Source organism: Alosa alosa, unplaced genomic scaffold, assembly GCF_017589495.1.
Source record: "Alosa alosa isolate M-15738 ecotype Scorff River unplaced genomic scaffold, AALO_Geno_1.1 AALO_1.0_unplaced_316, whole genome shotgun sequence".
Lineage (NCBI taxonomy): Eukaryota > Metazoa > Chordata > Actinopteri > Clupeiformes > Clupeidae > Alosa > Alosa alosa.
The window spans coordinates 1-13,736 of NW_025962451.1; the positions used below are offsets into that span (position 1 = coordinate 1).

At 45.2% G+C, this 13,736-nt stretch overlaps 19 non-coding genes across 19 annotated transcripts; 7 read left to right on the forward strand and 12 right to left on the reverse strand.

Annotated features, from left to right (window-relative positions):
- The first annotated feature begins 97 nt into the window (after window positions 1-97).
- Window positions 98-169, forward strand: trnae-cuc. The gene has a single exon. It is a non-coding gene; the product is annotated as a tRNA-Glu (tRNA).
- Window positions 170-229: 60 nt separating this feature from the next.
- On the reverse strand, window positions 230-316 carry trnay-gua. Its single transcript is given in 2 exon segments — window positions 230-265; window positions 279-316. It is a non-coding gene; the product is annotated as a tRNA-Tyr (tRNA).
- Window positions 317-800: 484 nt separating this feature from the next.
- trnae-cuc lies at window positions 801-872 on the forward strand. The gene has a single exon. It is a non-coding gene; the product is annotated as a tRNA-Glu (tRNA).
- Window positions 873-932: 60 nt separating this feature from the next.
- On the reverse strand, window positions 933-1,019 carry trnay-gua. The gene is given in 2 exon segments: window positions 933-968; window positions 983-1,019. It is a non-coding gene; the product is annotated as a tRNA-Tyr (tRNA).
- Window positions 1,020-1,614: 595 nt separating this feature from the next.
- trnay-gua lies at window positions 1,615-1,701 on the reverse strand. Its single transcript is given in 2 exon segments — window positions 1,615-1,650; window positions 1,665-1,701. It is a non-coding gene; the product is annotated as a tRNA-Tyr (tRNA).
- A 1,308-nt stretch (window positions 1,702-3,009) lies between these two features.
- trnay-gua lies at window positions 3,010-3,096 on the reverse strand. The gene is given in 2 exon segments: window positions 3,010-3,045; window positions 3,060-3,096. It is a non-coding gene; the product is annotated as a tRNA-Tyr (tRNA).
- Window positions 3,097-3,568: 472 nt separating this feature from the next.
- trnae-cuc lies at window positions 3,569-3,640 on the forward strand. Its single transcript has one exon. It is a non-coding gene; the product is annotated as a tRNA-Glu (tRNA).
- Window positions 3,641-3,700: 60 nt separating this feature from the next.
- Window positions 3,701-3,787, reverse strand: trnay-gua. Its single transcript is given in 2 exon segments — window positions 3,701-3,736; window positions 3,751-3,787. It is a non-coding gene; the product is annotated as a tRNA-Tyr (tRNA).
- Window positions 3,788-4,265: 478 nt separating this feature from the next.
- On the forward strand, window positions 4,266-4,337 carry trnae-cuc. The gene has a single exon. It is a non-coding gene; the product is annotated as a tRNA-Glu (tRNA).
- Window positions 4,338-4,397: 60 nt separating this feature from the next.
- trnay-gua lies at window positions 4,398-4,484 on the reverse strand. Its single transcript is given in 2 exon segments — window positions 4,398-4,433; window positions 4,448-4,484. It is a non-coding gene; the product is annotated as a tRNA-Tyr (tRNA).
- Window positions 4,485-4,963: 479 nt separating this feature from the next.
- On the forward strand, window positions 4,964-5,035 carry trnae-cuc. The gene has a single exon. It is a non-coding gene; the product is annotated as a tRNA-Glu (tRNA).
- Window positions 5,036-5,095: 60 nt separating this feature from the next.
- Window positions 5,096-5,182, reverse strand: trnay-gua. Its single transcript is given in 2 exon segments — window positions 5,096-5,131; window positions 5,146-5,182. It is a non-coding gene; the product is annotated as a tRNA-Tyr (tRNA).
- Window positions 5,183-5,785: 603 nt separating this feature from the next.
- trnay-gua lies at window positions 5,786-5,873 on the reverse strand. Its single transcript is given in 2 exon segments — window positions 5,786-5,821; window positions 5,834-5,873. It is a non-coding gene; the product is annotated as a tRNA-Tyr (tRNA).
- A 1,990-nt stretch (window positions 5,874-7,863) lies between these two features.
- trnay-gua lies at window positions 7,864-7,950 on the reverse strand. The gene is given in 2 exon segments: window positions 7,864-7,899; window positions 7,914-7,950. It is a non-coding gene; the product is annotated as a tRNA-Tyr (tRNA).
- Window positions 7,951-9,844: 1,894 nt separating this feature from the next.
- trnae-cuc lies at window positions 9,845-9,916 on the forward strand. Its single transcript has one exon. It is a non-coding gene; the product is annotated as a tRNA-Glu (tRNA).
- Window positions 9,917-9,976: 60 nt separating this feature from the next.
- trnay-gua lies at window positions 9,977-10,063 on the reverse strand. The gene is given in 2 exon segments: window positions 9,977-10,012; window positions 10,027-10,063. It is a non-coding gene; the product is annotated as a tRNA-Tyr (tRNA).
- A 1,860-nt stretch (window positions 10,064-11,923) lies between these two features.
- On the forward strand, window positions 11,924-11,995 carry trnae-cuc. The gene has a single exon. It is a non-coding gene; the product is annotated as a tRNA-Glu (tRNA).
- Window positions 11,996-12,756: 761 nt separating this feature from the next.
- Window positions 12,757-12,843, reverse strand: trnay-gua. The gene is given in 2 exon segments: window positions 12,757-12,792; window positions 12,807-12,843. It is a non-coding gene; the product is annotated as a tRNA-Tyr (tRNA).
- Window positions 12,844-13,450: 607 nt separating this feature from the next.
- Window positions 13,451-13,535, reverse strand: trnay-gua. The gene is given in 2 exon segments: window positions 13,451-13,485; window positions 13,499-13,535. It is a non-coding gene; the product is annotated as a tRNA-Tyr (tRNA).
- Window positions 13,536-13,736: the final 201 nt, after the last annotated feature.

Below are 13,736 nucleotides of genomic sequence, written 5' to 3' on the forward strand. Positions count from 1 at the left end.
TGGATAAACCGTTTTTTGCAGCGAAGCCATCTCCGCAGTCTGCCCCGCAGAGAGAGCAAGCGTCACGCCCACTCGTGCCAAAGGCAAACAGCATGTCTCCCTGGTGGTCTAGTGGTTAGGATTCGGCGCTCTCACCGCCGCGGCCCGGGTTCGATTCCCGGTCAGGGAATGCGGCTTTTGCCAGGCCTTGGTCTTGTCGCAGACAAAGAGATCACCAAAAAGCATCGCTTCCTTCGAGCCGGAGTCGAACCAGCGACCTAAGGATGGCGGTTGTTCACCTACAGTCCTCCCGCTCTACCAACTGAGCTATCGAAGGACCTGGCTCTGTTCTGGGACACGAAACCAGATGGACACCAGAGCCCTATGGAAAAGACCCTAAAAACACTGCAAAAAAAAATGAAATCTAACCAAGTGTTATTGATCTTATATGAAGATCAACACATGGATTTGGTAATGCTTTTTAAAGAGACTTAACTAGCACTCTCTGAAAAGATCCTTTTGACTGAATTTAATAAGAGATTTGCTAAATTTTAAGGAGTCTCATCAAGGCAAATTTGCTTAATGCGCTGGAGACGTCTTAAATGAAGTCAAATGATTTGATGAGAAAGCACTAGGTAAGTGTCTTTATGCTGAAAACAGTACCAGGTAGATTTTTTTTTTTTTTTTTTTTGATATAAGATTAATGACACTCGGCTAGATTTGATTGGATAAACCGTTTTTGCAGCGAAGCCATCTCCCGCAGTCTGCCCCGCAGAGAGCAAGACGTCACGTCCACTCGTGCCAAAGGCAAACAGCATGTCTCCCTGGTGGTCTAGTGGTTAGGATTCGGCGCTCTCACCGCCGCGGCCCGGGTTCGATTCCCGGTCAGGGAATGCGGCTTTTGCCAGGCCTTGGTCTTGTCGCAGACAAAGAGATCACCAAAAAGCATCGCTTCCTTCGAGCCGGAGTCGAACCAGCGACCTAAGGATGGCCGGTTGTTCACCTACAGTCCTCCGCTCTACCAACTGAGCTATCGAAGGACCTGGCTCTGTTCTGGGACACGAAACCAGATGGACACCAGAGCCCTATGGAAAAGACCCTAAAAACACTGCAAAAAAATGAAATCTAACCAAGTGTTATTGATCTTATATGAAGATCAACACATGGATTTGGTAATGCTTTTTAAAGAGACTTAACTAGCACTCTCTGAAAAGATCCTTTTGACTGAATTTAATAAGAGATTTGCTAAATTTTAAGGAGTCTCATCAAGGCAAATTTGCTTAATGCGCTGGAGACGTCTTAAATGAAGTCAAATGATTTGATGAGAAAGCACTAGGTAAGTGTCTTTATGCTGAAAACAGTACCAGGTAGATTTTTTTTTTTTTTTTGATATAAGATTAATGACACTCGGCTAGATTTGATTGGATAAACCGTCTTTGCAGCGAAGCCATCTCCCGCAGAGAGCAAGACGTCACGTCCACTCGTGCCAAAGGCAAACAGCATGTCTCCCTGGTGGTCTAGTGGTTAGGATTCGGCGCTCACCGCCGCGGCCGGGTTCGATTCCCGGTCAGGGAATGCGGCTTTTGCCAGGCCTTGGTCTTGTCGCAGACAAAGAGATCACCAAAAAGCATCGCTTCCTTCGAGCCGGAGTCGAACCAGCGACCTAAGGATGGCCGGTTGTTCACCTACAGTCCTCCGCTCTACCAACTGAGCTATCGAAGGACCTGGCTCTGTTCTGGGACACGAAACCAGATGGACACCAGAGCCCTATGGAAAAGACCCTAAAAACACTGCAAAAAATGAAATCTAACCAAGTGTTATTGATCTTATATGAAGATCAACACATGGATTTGGTAATGCTTTTTTAAAGAGACTTAACTAGCACTCTCTGAAAAGATCCTTTTGACTGAATTTAATAAGAGATTTGCTAAATTTTAAGGAGTCTCATCAAGGCAAATTTGCTTAATGCGCTGGAGACGTCTTAAATGAAGTCAAATGATTTGATGAGAAAGCACTAGGTAAGTGTCTTTATGCTGAAAACAGTACCAGGTAGATTTTTTTTTTTTTTTTTGATATAAGATTAATGACACTCGGCTAGATTTGATTGGATAAACCGTTTTTGCAGCGAAGCCATCTCCCGCAGTCTGCCCCCGCAGAGAGCAAGACGCCACGCCCACTCGTGCCAAAGGCAAACAGCATGTCTCCCTGGTGGTCTAGTGGTTAGGATTCGGCGCTCTCACCGCCCGCGCCCGGGTTCGATTCGGTCAGGGAATGCGGCTTTTGCCAGGCCTTGGTCTTGTCGCAGACAAAGAGATCACCAAAAGCATCGCTTCCTTCGAGCGAGTCGAACCAACCAGCGACCTAAGGATGGCGGTTGTTCACCTACAGTCCTCCGCTCTACCAACTGAGCTATCGAAGGACCTGGCTCTGTTCTGGGACACGAAACCAGATGGACACCAGAGCCCTATGGAAAAGACCCTAAAAACACTGCAAAAAAAATGAAATCTAACCAAGTGTTATTGATCTTATATGAAGATCAACACATGGATTTGGTAATGCTTTTTTAAAGAGACTTAACTAGCACTCTCTGAAAAGATCCTTTTGACTGAATTTAATAAGAGATTTGCTAAATTTTAAGGAGTCTCATCAAGGCAAATTTGCTTAATGCGCTGGAGACGTCTTAAATGAAGTCAAATGATTTGATGAGAAAGCACTAGGTAAGTGTCTTTATGCTGAAAACAGTACCAGGTAGATTTTTTTTTTTTTTTTTGATATAAGATTAATGACACTCGGCTAGATTTGATTGGATAAACCGTTTTTGCAGCGAAGCCATCTCCCGCAGTCTGCCCCGCAGAGAGCAAGACGTCACGTCCACTCGTGCCAAAGGCAAACAGCATGTCTCCCTGGTGGTCTAGTGGTTAGGATTCGGCGCTCTCACCGCCCGCTGCCGGGTTCGATTCGGTCAGGGAATGCGGCTTTTGCCAGGCCTTGGTCTTGTCGCAGACAAAGAGATCACCAAAAAGCATCGCTTCCTTCGAGCCGGAGTCGAACCAGCGACCTAAGGATGGCCGGTTGTTCACCTACAGTCCTCCGCTCTACCAACTGAGCTATCGAAGGACCTGGCTCTGTTCTGGGACACGAAACCAGATGGACACCAGAGCCCTATGGAAAAGACCCTAAAAACACTGCAAAAAAATGAAATCTAACCAAGTGTTATTGATCTTATATGAAGATCAACACATGGATTTGGTAATGCTTTTTTAAAGAGACTTAACTAGCACTCTCTGAAAAGATCCTTTTGACTGAATTTAATAAGAGATTTGCTAAATTTTAAGGAGTCTCATCAAGGCAAATTTGCTTAATGCGCTGGAGACGTCTTAAATGAAGTCAAATGATTTGATGAGAAAGCACTAGGTAAGTGTCTTTATGCTGAAAACAGTACCAGGTAGATTTTTTTTTTTTTTTTTTTTTGATATAAGATTAATGACACTCGGCTAGATTTGATTGGATAAACCGTCTTTGCAGCGAAGCCATCTCCCGCAGAGAGCAAGACGTCACGTCCACTCGTGCCAAAGGCAAACAGCATGTCTCCCTGGTGGTCTAGTGGTTAGGATTCGGCGCTCTCACCGCCGCGGCCCGGGTTCGATTCCCGGTCAGGGAATGCGGCTTTTGCCAGGCCTTGGTCTTGTCGCAGACAAAGAGATCACCAAAAAGCATCGCTTCCTTCGAGCCGGAGTCGAACCAGCGACCTAAGGATGGCCGGTTGTTCACCTACAGTCCTCCGCTCTACCAACTGAGCTATCGAAGGACCTGGCTCTGTTCTGGGACACGAAACCAGATGGACACCAGAGCCCTATGGAAAAGACCCTAAAAACACTGCAAAAAAATGAAATCTAACCAAGTGTTATTGATCTTATATGAAGATCAACACATGGATTTGGTAATGCTTTTTAAAGAGACTTAACTAGCACTCTCTGAAAAGATCCTTTTGACTGAATTTAATAAGAGATTTGCTAAATTTTAAGGAGTCTCATCAAGGCAAATTTGCTTAATGCGCTGGAGACGTCTTAAATGAAGTCAAATGATTTGATGAGAAAGCACTAGGTAAGTGTCTTTATGCTGAAAACAGTACCAGGTAGATTTTTTTTTTTTTTTTGATATAAGATTAATGACACTCGGCTAGATTTGATTGGATAAACCGTTTTTGCAGCGAAGCCATCTCCCGCAGTCTGCCCCGCAGAGAGCAAGACGTCACGTCCACTCGTGCCAAAGGCAAACAGCATGTCTCCCTGGTGGTCTAGTGGTTAGGATTCGGCGCTCTCACCGCCGCGGCCCGGGTTCGATTCCCGGTCAGGGAATGCGGCTTTTGCCAGGCCTTGGTCTTGTCGCAGACAAAGAGATCACCAAAAAGCATCGCTTCCTTCGAGCCGGAGTCGAACCAGCGACCTAAGGATGGCCGGTTGTTCACCTACAGTCCTCCGCTCTACCAACTGAGCTATCGAAGGACCTGGCTCTGTTCTGGGACACGAAACCAGATGGACACCAGAGCCCTATGGAAAAGACCCTAAAAACACTGCAAAAAAATGAAATCTAACCAAGTGTTATTGATCTTATATGAAGATCAACACATGGATTTGGTAATGCTTTTTAAAGAGACTTAACTAGCACTCTCTGAAAAGATCCTTTTGACTGAATTTAATAAGAGATTTGCTAAATTTTAAGGAGTCTCATCAAGGCAAATTTGCTTAATGCGCTGGAGACGTCTTAAATGAAGTCAAATGATTTGATGAGAAAGCACTAGGTAAGTGTCTTTATGCTGAAAACAGTACCAGGTAGATTTTTTTTTTTTTTTTTGATATAAGATTAATGACACTCGGCTAGATTTGATTGGATAAACCGTTTTTGCAGCGAAGCCATCTCCCGCAGTCTGCCCCGCAGAGAGCAAGACGTCACGTCCACTCGTGCCAAAGGCAAACAGCATGTCTCCCTGGTGGTCTAGTGGTTAGGATTCGGCGCTCTCACCGCCGCGGCCCGGGTTCGATTCCCGGTCAGGGAATGCGGCTTTTGCCAGGCCTTGGTCTTGTCGCAGACAAAGAGATCACCAAAAAGCATCGCTTCCTTCGAGCCGGAGTCGAACCAGCGACCTAAGGATGGCCGGTTGTTCACCTACAGTCCTCCGCTCTACCAACTGAGCTATCGAAGGACCTGGCTCTGTTCTGGGACACGAAACCAGATGGACACCAGAGCCCTATGGAAAAGACCTAAAAACACTGCAAAAAATGAAATCTAACCAAGTGTTATTGATCTTATATGAAGATCAACACATGGATTTGGTAATGCTTTTTAAAGAGACTTAACTAGCACTCTCTGAAAAGATCCTTTTGACTGAATTTAATAAGAGATTTGCTAAATTTTAAGGAGTCTCATCAAGGCAAATTTGCTTAATGCGCTGGAGACGTCTTAAATGAAGTCAAATGATTTGATGAGAAAGCACTAGGTAAGTGTCTTTATGCTGAAAACAGTACCAGGTATTTTTTTTTTTTTTTGATATAAGATTAATGACACTCGGCTAGATTTGATTGGATAAACCGTTTTTGCAGCGAAGCCATCTCCCGCAGTCTGCCCCGCAGAGAGCAAGACGTCACGCCCTTTCGTGCCAAAGGCAAACAGCATGTCTCCCTGGTGGTCTAGTGGTTAGGATTCGGCGCTCACCGCCGCGGCCCGGGTTCGATTCCCGGTCAGGGAATGCGGCTTTTGCCAGGCCTTGGTCTTGTCGCAGACAAAGAGATCACCAAAAAGCATCGCTTCCTTCGAGCCGGAGTCGAACCAGCGACCTAAGGATGGCGGTTGTCACCTACAGTCCTCCTCCGCTCTACCAACTGAGCTATCGAAGGACCTGGCTCTGTTCTGGGACACGAAACCAGATGGACACCAGAGCCCTATGGAAAAGACCCTAAAAACACTGCAAAAAAATGAAATCTAACCAAGTGTTATTGATCTTATATGAAGATCAACACATGGATTTGGTAATGCTTTTTAAAGAGACTTAACTAGCACTCTCTGAAAAGATCCTTTTGACTGAATTTAATAAGAGATTTGCTAAATTTTAAGGAGTCTCATCAAGGCAAATTTGCTTAATGCGCTGGAGACGCGTCTTAAATGAAGTCAAATGATTTGATGAGAAAGCACTAGGTAAGTGTCTTTATGCTGAAAACAGTACCAGGTAGATTTTTTTTTTTTTTTTGATATAAGATTAATGACACTCGGCTAGATTTGATTGGATAAACCGTTTTTGCAGCGAAGCCATCTCCCGCAGTCTGCCCCCCCAGAGAGCAAGACGCCACGCCCACTCGTGCCAAAGGCAAACAGCATGTCTCCCTGGTGGTCTAGTGGTTAGGATTCGGCGCTCTCACCGCCCGCGCCCGGGTTCGATTCGGTCGGTCAGGGAATGCGGCTTTTGCCAGGCCTTGGTCTTGTCGCAGACAAAGAGATCACCAAAAGCATCGCTTCCTTCGAGGCGAGTCGAACCAGCGACCTAAGGATGGCGGTTGTTCACCTACAGTCCTCCGCTCTACCAACTGAGCTATCGAAGGACCTGGCTCTGTTCTGGGACACGAAACCAGATGGACACCAGAGCCCTATGGAAAAGACCCTAAAAACACTGCAAAAAATGAAATCTAACCAAGTGTTATTGATCTTATATGAAGATCAACACATGGATTTGGTAATGCTTTTTAAAGAGACTTAACTAGCACTCTCTGAAAAGATCCTTTTGACTGAATTTAATAAGAGATTTGCTAAATTTTAAGGAGTCTCATCAAGGCAAATTTGCTTAATGCGCTGGAGACGTCTTAAATGAAGTCAAATGATTTGATGAGAAAGCACTAGGTAAGTGTCTTTATGCTGAAAAACAGTACCAGGTAGATTTTTTTTTTTTGATATAAGATTAATGACACTCGGCTAGATTTGATTGGATAAACCGTTTTTGCAGCGAACCATCTCCCGCAGTCTGCCCCCCGCAGAGAGCAAGACGTCACGCCCACTCGTGCCAAAGGCAAACAGCATGTCTCCCTGGTGGTCTAGTGGTTAGGATTCGGGCTCTCACCCCGCTGCCGGGTTCGATTCGGTCAGGGAATGCGGCTTTTGCCAGGCCTTGGTCTTGTCGCAGACAAAGAGATCACCAAAAGCATCGCTTCTTCGAGCCGAGTCGAACCAGCGACCTAAGGATGGCCGGTTGTTCACCTACAGTCCTCCGCTCTACCAACTGAGCTATCGAAGGACCTGGCTCTGTTCTGGGACACGAAACCAGATGGACACCAGAGCCCTATGGAAAAGACCCTAAAAACACTGCAAAAAAATGAAATCTAACCAAGTGTTATTGATCTTATATGAAGATCAACACATGGATTTGGTAATGCTTTTTAAAGAGACTTAACTAGCACTCTCTGAAAAGATCCTTTTGACTGAATTTAATAAGAGATTTGCTAAATTTTAAGGAGTCTCATCAAGGCAAATTTGCTTAATGCGCTGGAGACGTCTTAAATGAAGTCAAATGATTTGATGAGAAAGCACTAGGTAAGTGTCTTTATGCTGAAAACAGTACCAGGTAGATTTTTTTTTTTTTTTGATATAAGATTAATGACACTCGGCTAGATTTGATTGGATAAACCGTTTTTGCAGCGAAGCCATCTCCCGCAGTCTGCCCCCGAGAGAGCAAGACGTCACGCCCACTCGTGCCAAAGGCAAACAGCATGTCTCCCTGGTGGTCTAGTGGTTAGGATTCGGCGCTCACCGCCCATGACCGGGTTCGATTCGGTCAGGGAATGCGGCTTTTGCCAGGCCTTGGTCTTGTCGCAGACAAAGAGATCACCAAAAAGCATCGCTTCCTTCGAGCCGGAGTCGAACCAGCGACCTAAGGATGGCCGGTTGTTCACCTACAGTCCTCCGCTCTACCAACTGAGCTATCGAAGGACCTGGCTCTGTTCTGGGACACGAAACCAGATGGACACCAGAGCCCTATGGAAAAGACCCTAAAAACACTGCAAAAAATGAAATCTAACCAAGTGTTATTGATCTTATATGAAGATCAACACATGGATTTGGTAATGCTTTTTTAAAGAGACTTAACTAGCACTCTCTGAAAAGATCCTTTTGACTGAATTTAATAAGAGATTTGCTAAATTTTAAGGAGTCTCATCAAGGCAAATTTGCTTAATGCGCTGGAGACGTCTTAAATGAAGTCAAATGATTTGATGAGAAAGCACTAGGTAAGTGTCTTTATGCTGAAAACAGTACCAGGTAGATTTTTTTTTTTTTTTTGATATAAGATTAATGACACTTTCGGCTAGATTTGATTGGATAAACCGTTTTTGCAGCGAAGCCATCTCCCGCAGTCTGCCCCCCGCAGAGAGCAAGGCGTCCACGCCCACGTGCCAAAGGCAAACAGCATGTCTCCCTGGTGGTCTAGTGGTTAGGATTCGGGCTCTCACCGCCCTGCCCGGGTTCGATTCGGTCAGGGAATGCGGCTTTGCCAGGCCTTGGTCTTGTCGCAGACAAAGAGATCACCAAAAGCATCGCTTCCTTCGAGCCGAGTCGAACCAGCGACCTAAGGATGGCCGGTTGTTCACCTACAGTCCTCCCGCTCTACCAACTGAGCTATCGAAGGACCTGGCTCTGTTCTGGGACACACGAAACCAGATGGACACCAGAGCCCTATGGAAAAGACCCTAAAAACACTGCAAAAAAAAAATGAAATCTAACCAAGTGTTATTGATCTTATATGAAGATCAACACATGGATTTGGTAATGCTTTTTTAAAGAGACTTAACTAGCACTCTCTGAAAAGATCCTTTTGACTGAATTTAATAAGAGATTTGCTAAATTTTAAGGAGTCTCATCAAGGCAAATTTGCTTAATGCGCTGGAGACGCGTCTTAAATGAAGTCAAATGATTTGATGAGAAAGCACTAGGTAAGTGTCTTTATGCTGAAAACAGTACCAGGTAGATTTTTTTTTTTTTTTTTGATATAAGATTAATGACACTCGGCTAGATTTGATTGGATAAACCGTTTTTGCAGCGAAGCCATCTCCGCAGTCTGCCCCGCAGAGAGCAAGACGCCACGCCCACTCGTGCCAAAGGCAAACAGCATGTCTCCCTGGTGGTCTAGTGGTTAGGATTCGGGCTCTCACCCCCTGCCCGGGTTCGATTCGGTCAGGGAATGCGGCTTTTGCCAGGCCTTGGTCTTGTCGCAGACAAAGAGATCACCAAAAGCATCGCTTCCTTCGAGGCGAGTCGAACCAGCGACCTAAGGATGGCGGTTGTTCACCTACAGTCCTCCGCTCTACCAACTGAGCTATCGAAGGACCTGGCTCTGTTCTGGGACACGAAACCAGATGGACACCAGAGCCCTATGGAAAAGACCCTAAAAACACTGCAAAAAAATGAAATCTAACCAAGTGTTATTGATCTTATATGAAGATCAACACATGGATTTGGTAATGCTTTTTAAAGAGACTTAACTAGCACTCTCTGAAAAGATCCTTTTGACTGAATTTAATAAGAGATTTGCTAAATTTTAAGGAGTCTCATCAAGGCAAATTTGCTTAATGCGCTGGAGACGTCTTAAATGAAGTCAAATGATTTGATGAGAAAGCACTAGGTAAGTGTCTTTATGCTGAAAACAGTACCAGGAGGTAAGTGTCTTTATGCTGAAAACAGTACCAGGTAGATTTTTTTTTTTTTTTTTTTGATATAAGATTAATGACACTCGGCTAGATTTGATTGGATAAACCGTTTTTGCAGCGAAGCCATCTCCCGCAGAGAGCAAGACGTCACGTCCACTCGTGCCAAAGGCAAACAGCATGTCTCCCTGGTGGTCTAGTGGTTAGGATTCGGCGCTCTCACCGCCGCGGCCCGGGTTCGATTCCCGGTCAGGGAATGCGGCTTTTGCCAGGCCTTGGTCTTGTCGCAGACAAAGAGATCACCAAAAAGCATCGCTTCCTTCGAGCCGGAGTCGAACCAGCGACCTAAGGATGGCCGGTTGTTCACCTACAGTCCTCCGCTCTACCAACTGAGCTATCGAAGGACCTGGCTCTGTTCTGGGACACGAAACCAGATGGACACCAGAGCCCTATGGAAAAGACCCTAAAAACACTGCAAAAAAATGAAATCTAACCAAGTGTTATTGATCTTATATGAAGATCAACACATGGATTTGGTAATGCTTTTTAAAGAGACTTAACTAGCACTCTCTGAAAAGATCCTTTTGACTGAATTTAATAAGAGATTTGCTAAATTTTAAGGAGTCTCATCAAGGCAAATTTGCTTAATGCGCTGGAGACGTCTTAAATGAAGTCAAATGATTTGATGAGAAAGCACTAGGTAAGTGTCTTTATGCTGAAAACAGTACCAGGTAGATTTTTTTTTTTTTTTTTTGATATAAGATTAATGACACTCGGCTAGATTTGATTGGATAAACCGTTTTTGCAGCGAAGCCATCTCCCGCAGTCTGCCCCGCAGAGAGCAAGACGTCACGTCCACTCGTGCCAAAGGCAAACAGCATGTCTCCCTGGTGGTCTAGTGGTTAGGATTCGGCGCTCTCACCGCCGCGGCCCGGGTTCGATTCGGTCAGGGAATGCGGCTTTGCCAGGCCTTGGTCTTGTCGCAGACAAAGAGATCACCAAAAGCATCGCTTCCTTCGAGGCGAGTCGAACCAGCGACCTAAGGATGGCGGTTGTTCACCTACAGTCCTCCGCTCTACCAACTGAGCTATCGAAGGACCTGGCTCTGTTCTGGGACACGAAACCAGATGGACACCAGAGCCCTATGGAAAAGACCCTAAAAACACTGCAAAAAAATGAAATCTAACCAAGTGTTATTGATCTTATATGAAGATCAACACATGGATTTGGTAATGCTTTTTAAAGAGACTTAACTAGCACTCTCTGAAAAGATCCTTTTGACTGAATTTAATAAGAGATTTGCTAAATTTTAAGGAGTCTCATCAAGGCAAATTTGCTTAATGCGCTGGAGACGTCTTAAATGAAGTCAAATGATTTGTTGAGAAAGCACTAGGTAAGTGTCTTTATGCTGAAAACAGTACCAGGTAGAATTTTTTTTTTTTTGATATAAGATTAATGACACTCGGCTAGATTTGATTGGATAAACCGTTTTTGCAGCGAAGCCATCTCCCGCAGTCTGCCCCGCAGAGAGCAAGACGTCACGCCCACTCGTGCCAAAGGCAAACAGCATGTCTCCCTGGTGGTCTAGTGGTTAGGATTCGGCTCTCTCACCGCCATGGCCGGGTTCGATTCGGTCAGGGAATGCGGCTTTTGCCAGGCCTTGGTCTTGTCGCAGACAAAGAGATCACCAAAAGCATCGCTTCCTTCGAGCCGAGTCGAACCAGCGACCTAAGGATGGCGGTTGTTCACCTACAGTCCTCCCGCTCTACCAACTGAGCTATCGAAGGACCTGGCTCTGTTCTGGGACACGAAACCAGATGGACACCAGAGCCCTATGGAAAAGACCCTAAAAACACTGCAAAAAATGAAATCTAACCAAGTGTTATTGATCTTATATGAAGATCAACACATGGATTTGGTAATGCTTTTTAAAGAGACTTAACTAGCACTCTCTGAAAAGATCCTTTTGACTGAATTTAATAAGAGATTTGCTAAATTTTAAGGAGTCTCATCAAGGCAAATTTGCTTAATGCGCTGGAGACGTCTTAAATGAAGTCAAATGATTTGATGAGAAAGCACTAGGTAAGTGTCTTTATGCTGAAAACAGTACCAGGTAGATTTTTTTTTTTTTTTTGATATAAGATTAATGACACTCGGCTAGATTTGATTGGATAAACCGTTTTTGCAGCGAAGCCATCTCCCGCAGTCTGCCCCGCAGAGAGCAAGACGTCACGTCCACTCGTGCCAAAGGCAAACAGCATGTCTCCCTGGTGGTCTAGTGGTTAGGATTCGGCGCTCTCACCGCCGCGGCCCGGGTTCGATTCCCGGTCAGGGAATGCGGCTTTTGCCAGGCCTTGGTCTTGTCGCAGACAAAGAGATCACCAAAAGCATCGCTTCCTTCGAGGCGAGTCGAACCAGCGACCTAAGGATGGCCGGTTGTTCACCTACAGTCCTCCGCTCTACCAACTGAGCTATCGAAGGACCTGGCTCTGTTCTGGGACACGAAACCAGATGGACACCAGAGCCCTATGGAAAAGACCCTAAAAACACTGCAAAAAAATGAAATCTAACCAAGTGTTATTGATCTTATATGAAGATCAACACATGGATTTGGTAATGCTTTTTTAAAGAGACTTAACTAGCACTCTCTGAAAAGATCCTTTTGACTGAATTTAATAAGAGATTTGCTAAATTTTAAGGAGTCTCATCAAGGCAAATTTGCTTAATGCGCTGGAGACGTCTTAAATGAAGTCAAATGATTTGATGAGAAAGCACTAGGTAAGTGTCTTTATGCTGAAAACAGTACCAGGTAGATTTTTTTTTTTTTTTTTTGATATAAGATTAATGACACTCGGCTAGATTTGATTGGATAAACCGTTTTTGCAGCGAAGCCATCTCCCCGCAGTCTGCCCCGCAGAGAGAGCAAGGCGTCCCACGCCCACTCGTGCCAAAGGCAAACAGCATGTCTCCCTGGTGGTCTAGTGGTTAGGATTCGGCTCTCACCGCCCTGCCCGGGTTCGATTCCCCGGTCAGGGAATGCGGCTTTTGCCAGGCCTTGGTCTTGTCGCAGACAAAGAGATCACCAAAAAGCATCGCTTCCTTCGAGCCGGAGTCGAACCAGCGACCTAAGGATGGCCGGTTGTTCACCTACAGTCCTCCGCTCTACCAACTGAGCTATCGAAGGACCTGGCTCTGTTCTGGGACACGAAACCAGATGGACACCAGAGCCCTATGGAAAAGACCCTAAAAACACTGCAAAAAAATGAAATCTAACCAAGTGTTATTGATCTTATATGAAGATCAACACATGGATTTGGTAATGCTTTTTAAAGAGACTTAACTAGCACTCTCTGAAAAGATCCTTTTGACTGAATTTAATAAGAGATTTGCTAAATTTTAAGGAGTCTCATCAAGGCAAATTTGCTTAATGCGCTGGAGACGTCTTAAATGAAGTCAAATGATTTGATGAGAAAGCACTAGGTAAGTGTCTTTATGCTGAAAACAGTACCAGGTAGATTTTTTTTTTTTTTGATATAAGATTAATGACACTCGGCTAGATTTGATTGGATAAACCGTTTTTGCAGCGAAGCCATCTCCGCAGTCTGCCCCGCAGAGAGCAAGGCGTCACGTCCACCCACGTGCCAAAGGCAAACAGCATGTCTCCCTGGTGGTCTAGTGGTTAGGATTCGGCGCTCTCACCGCCAGCGCCCGGGTTCGATTCCGGTCAGGGAATGCGGCTTTTGCCAGGCCTTGGTCTTGTCGCAGACAAAGAGATCACCAAAAGCATCGCTTCCTTCGAGCCGAGTCGAACCAGCGACCTAAGGATGGCGGTTGTTCACCTACAGTCCTCCGCTCTACCAACTGAGCTATCGAAGGACCTGGCTCTGTTCTGGGACACGAAACCAGATGGACACCAGAGCCCTATGGAAAAGACCCTAAAACACTGCAAAAAATGAAATCTAACCAAGTGTTATTGATCTTATATGAAGATCAACACATGGATTTGGTAATGCTTTTTTAAAGAGACTTAACTAGCACTCTCTGAAAAGATCCTTTTGACTGAATTTAATAAGAGAT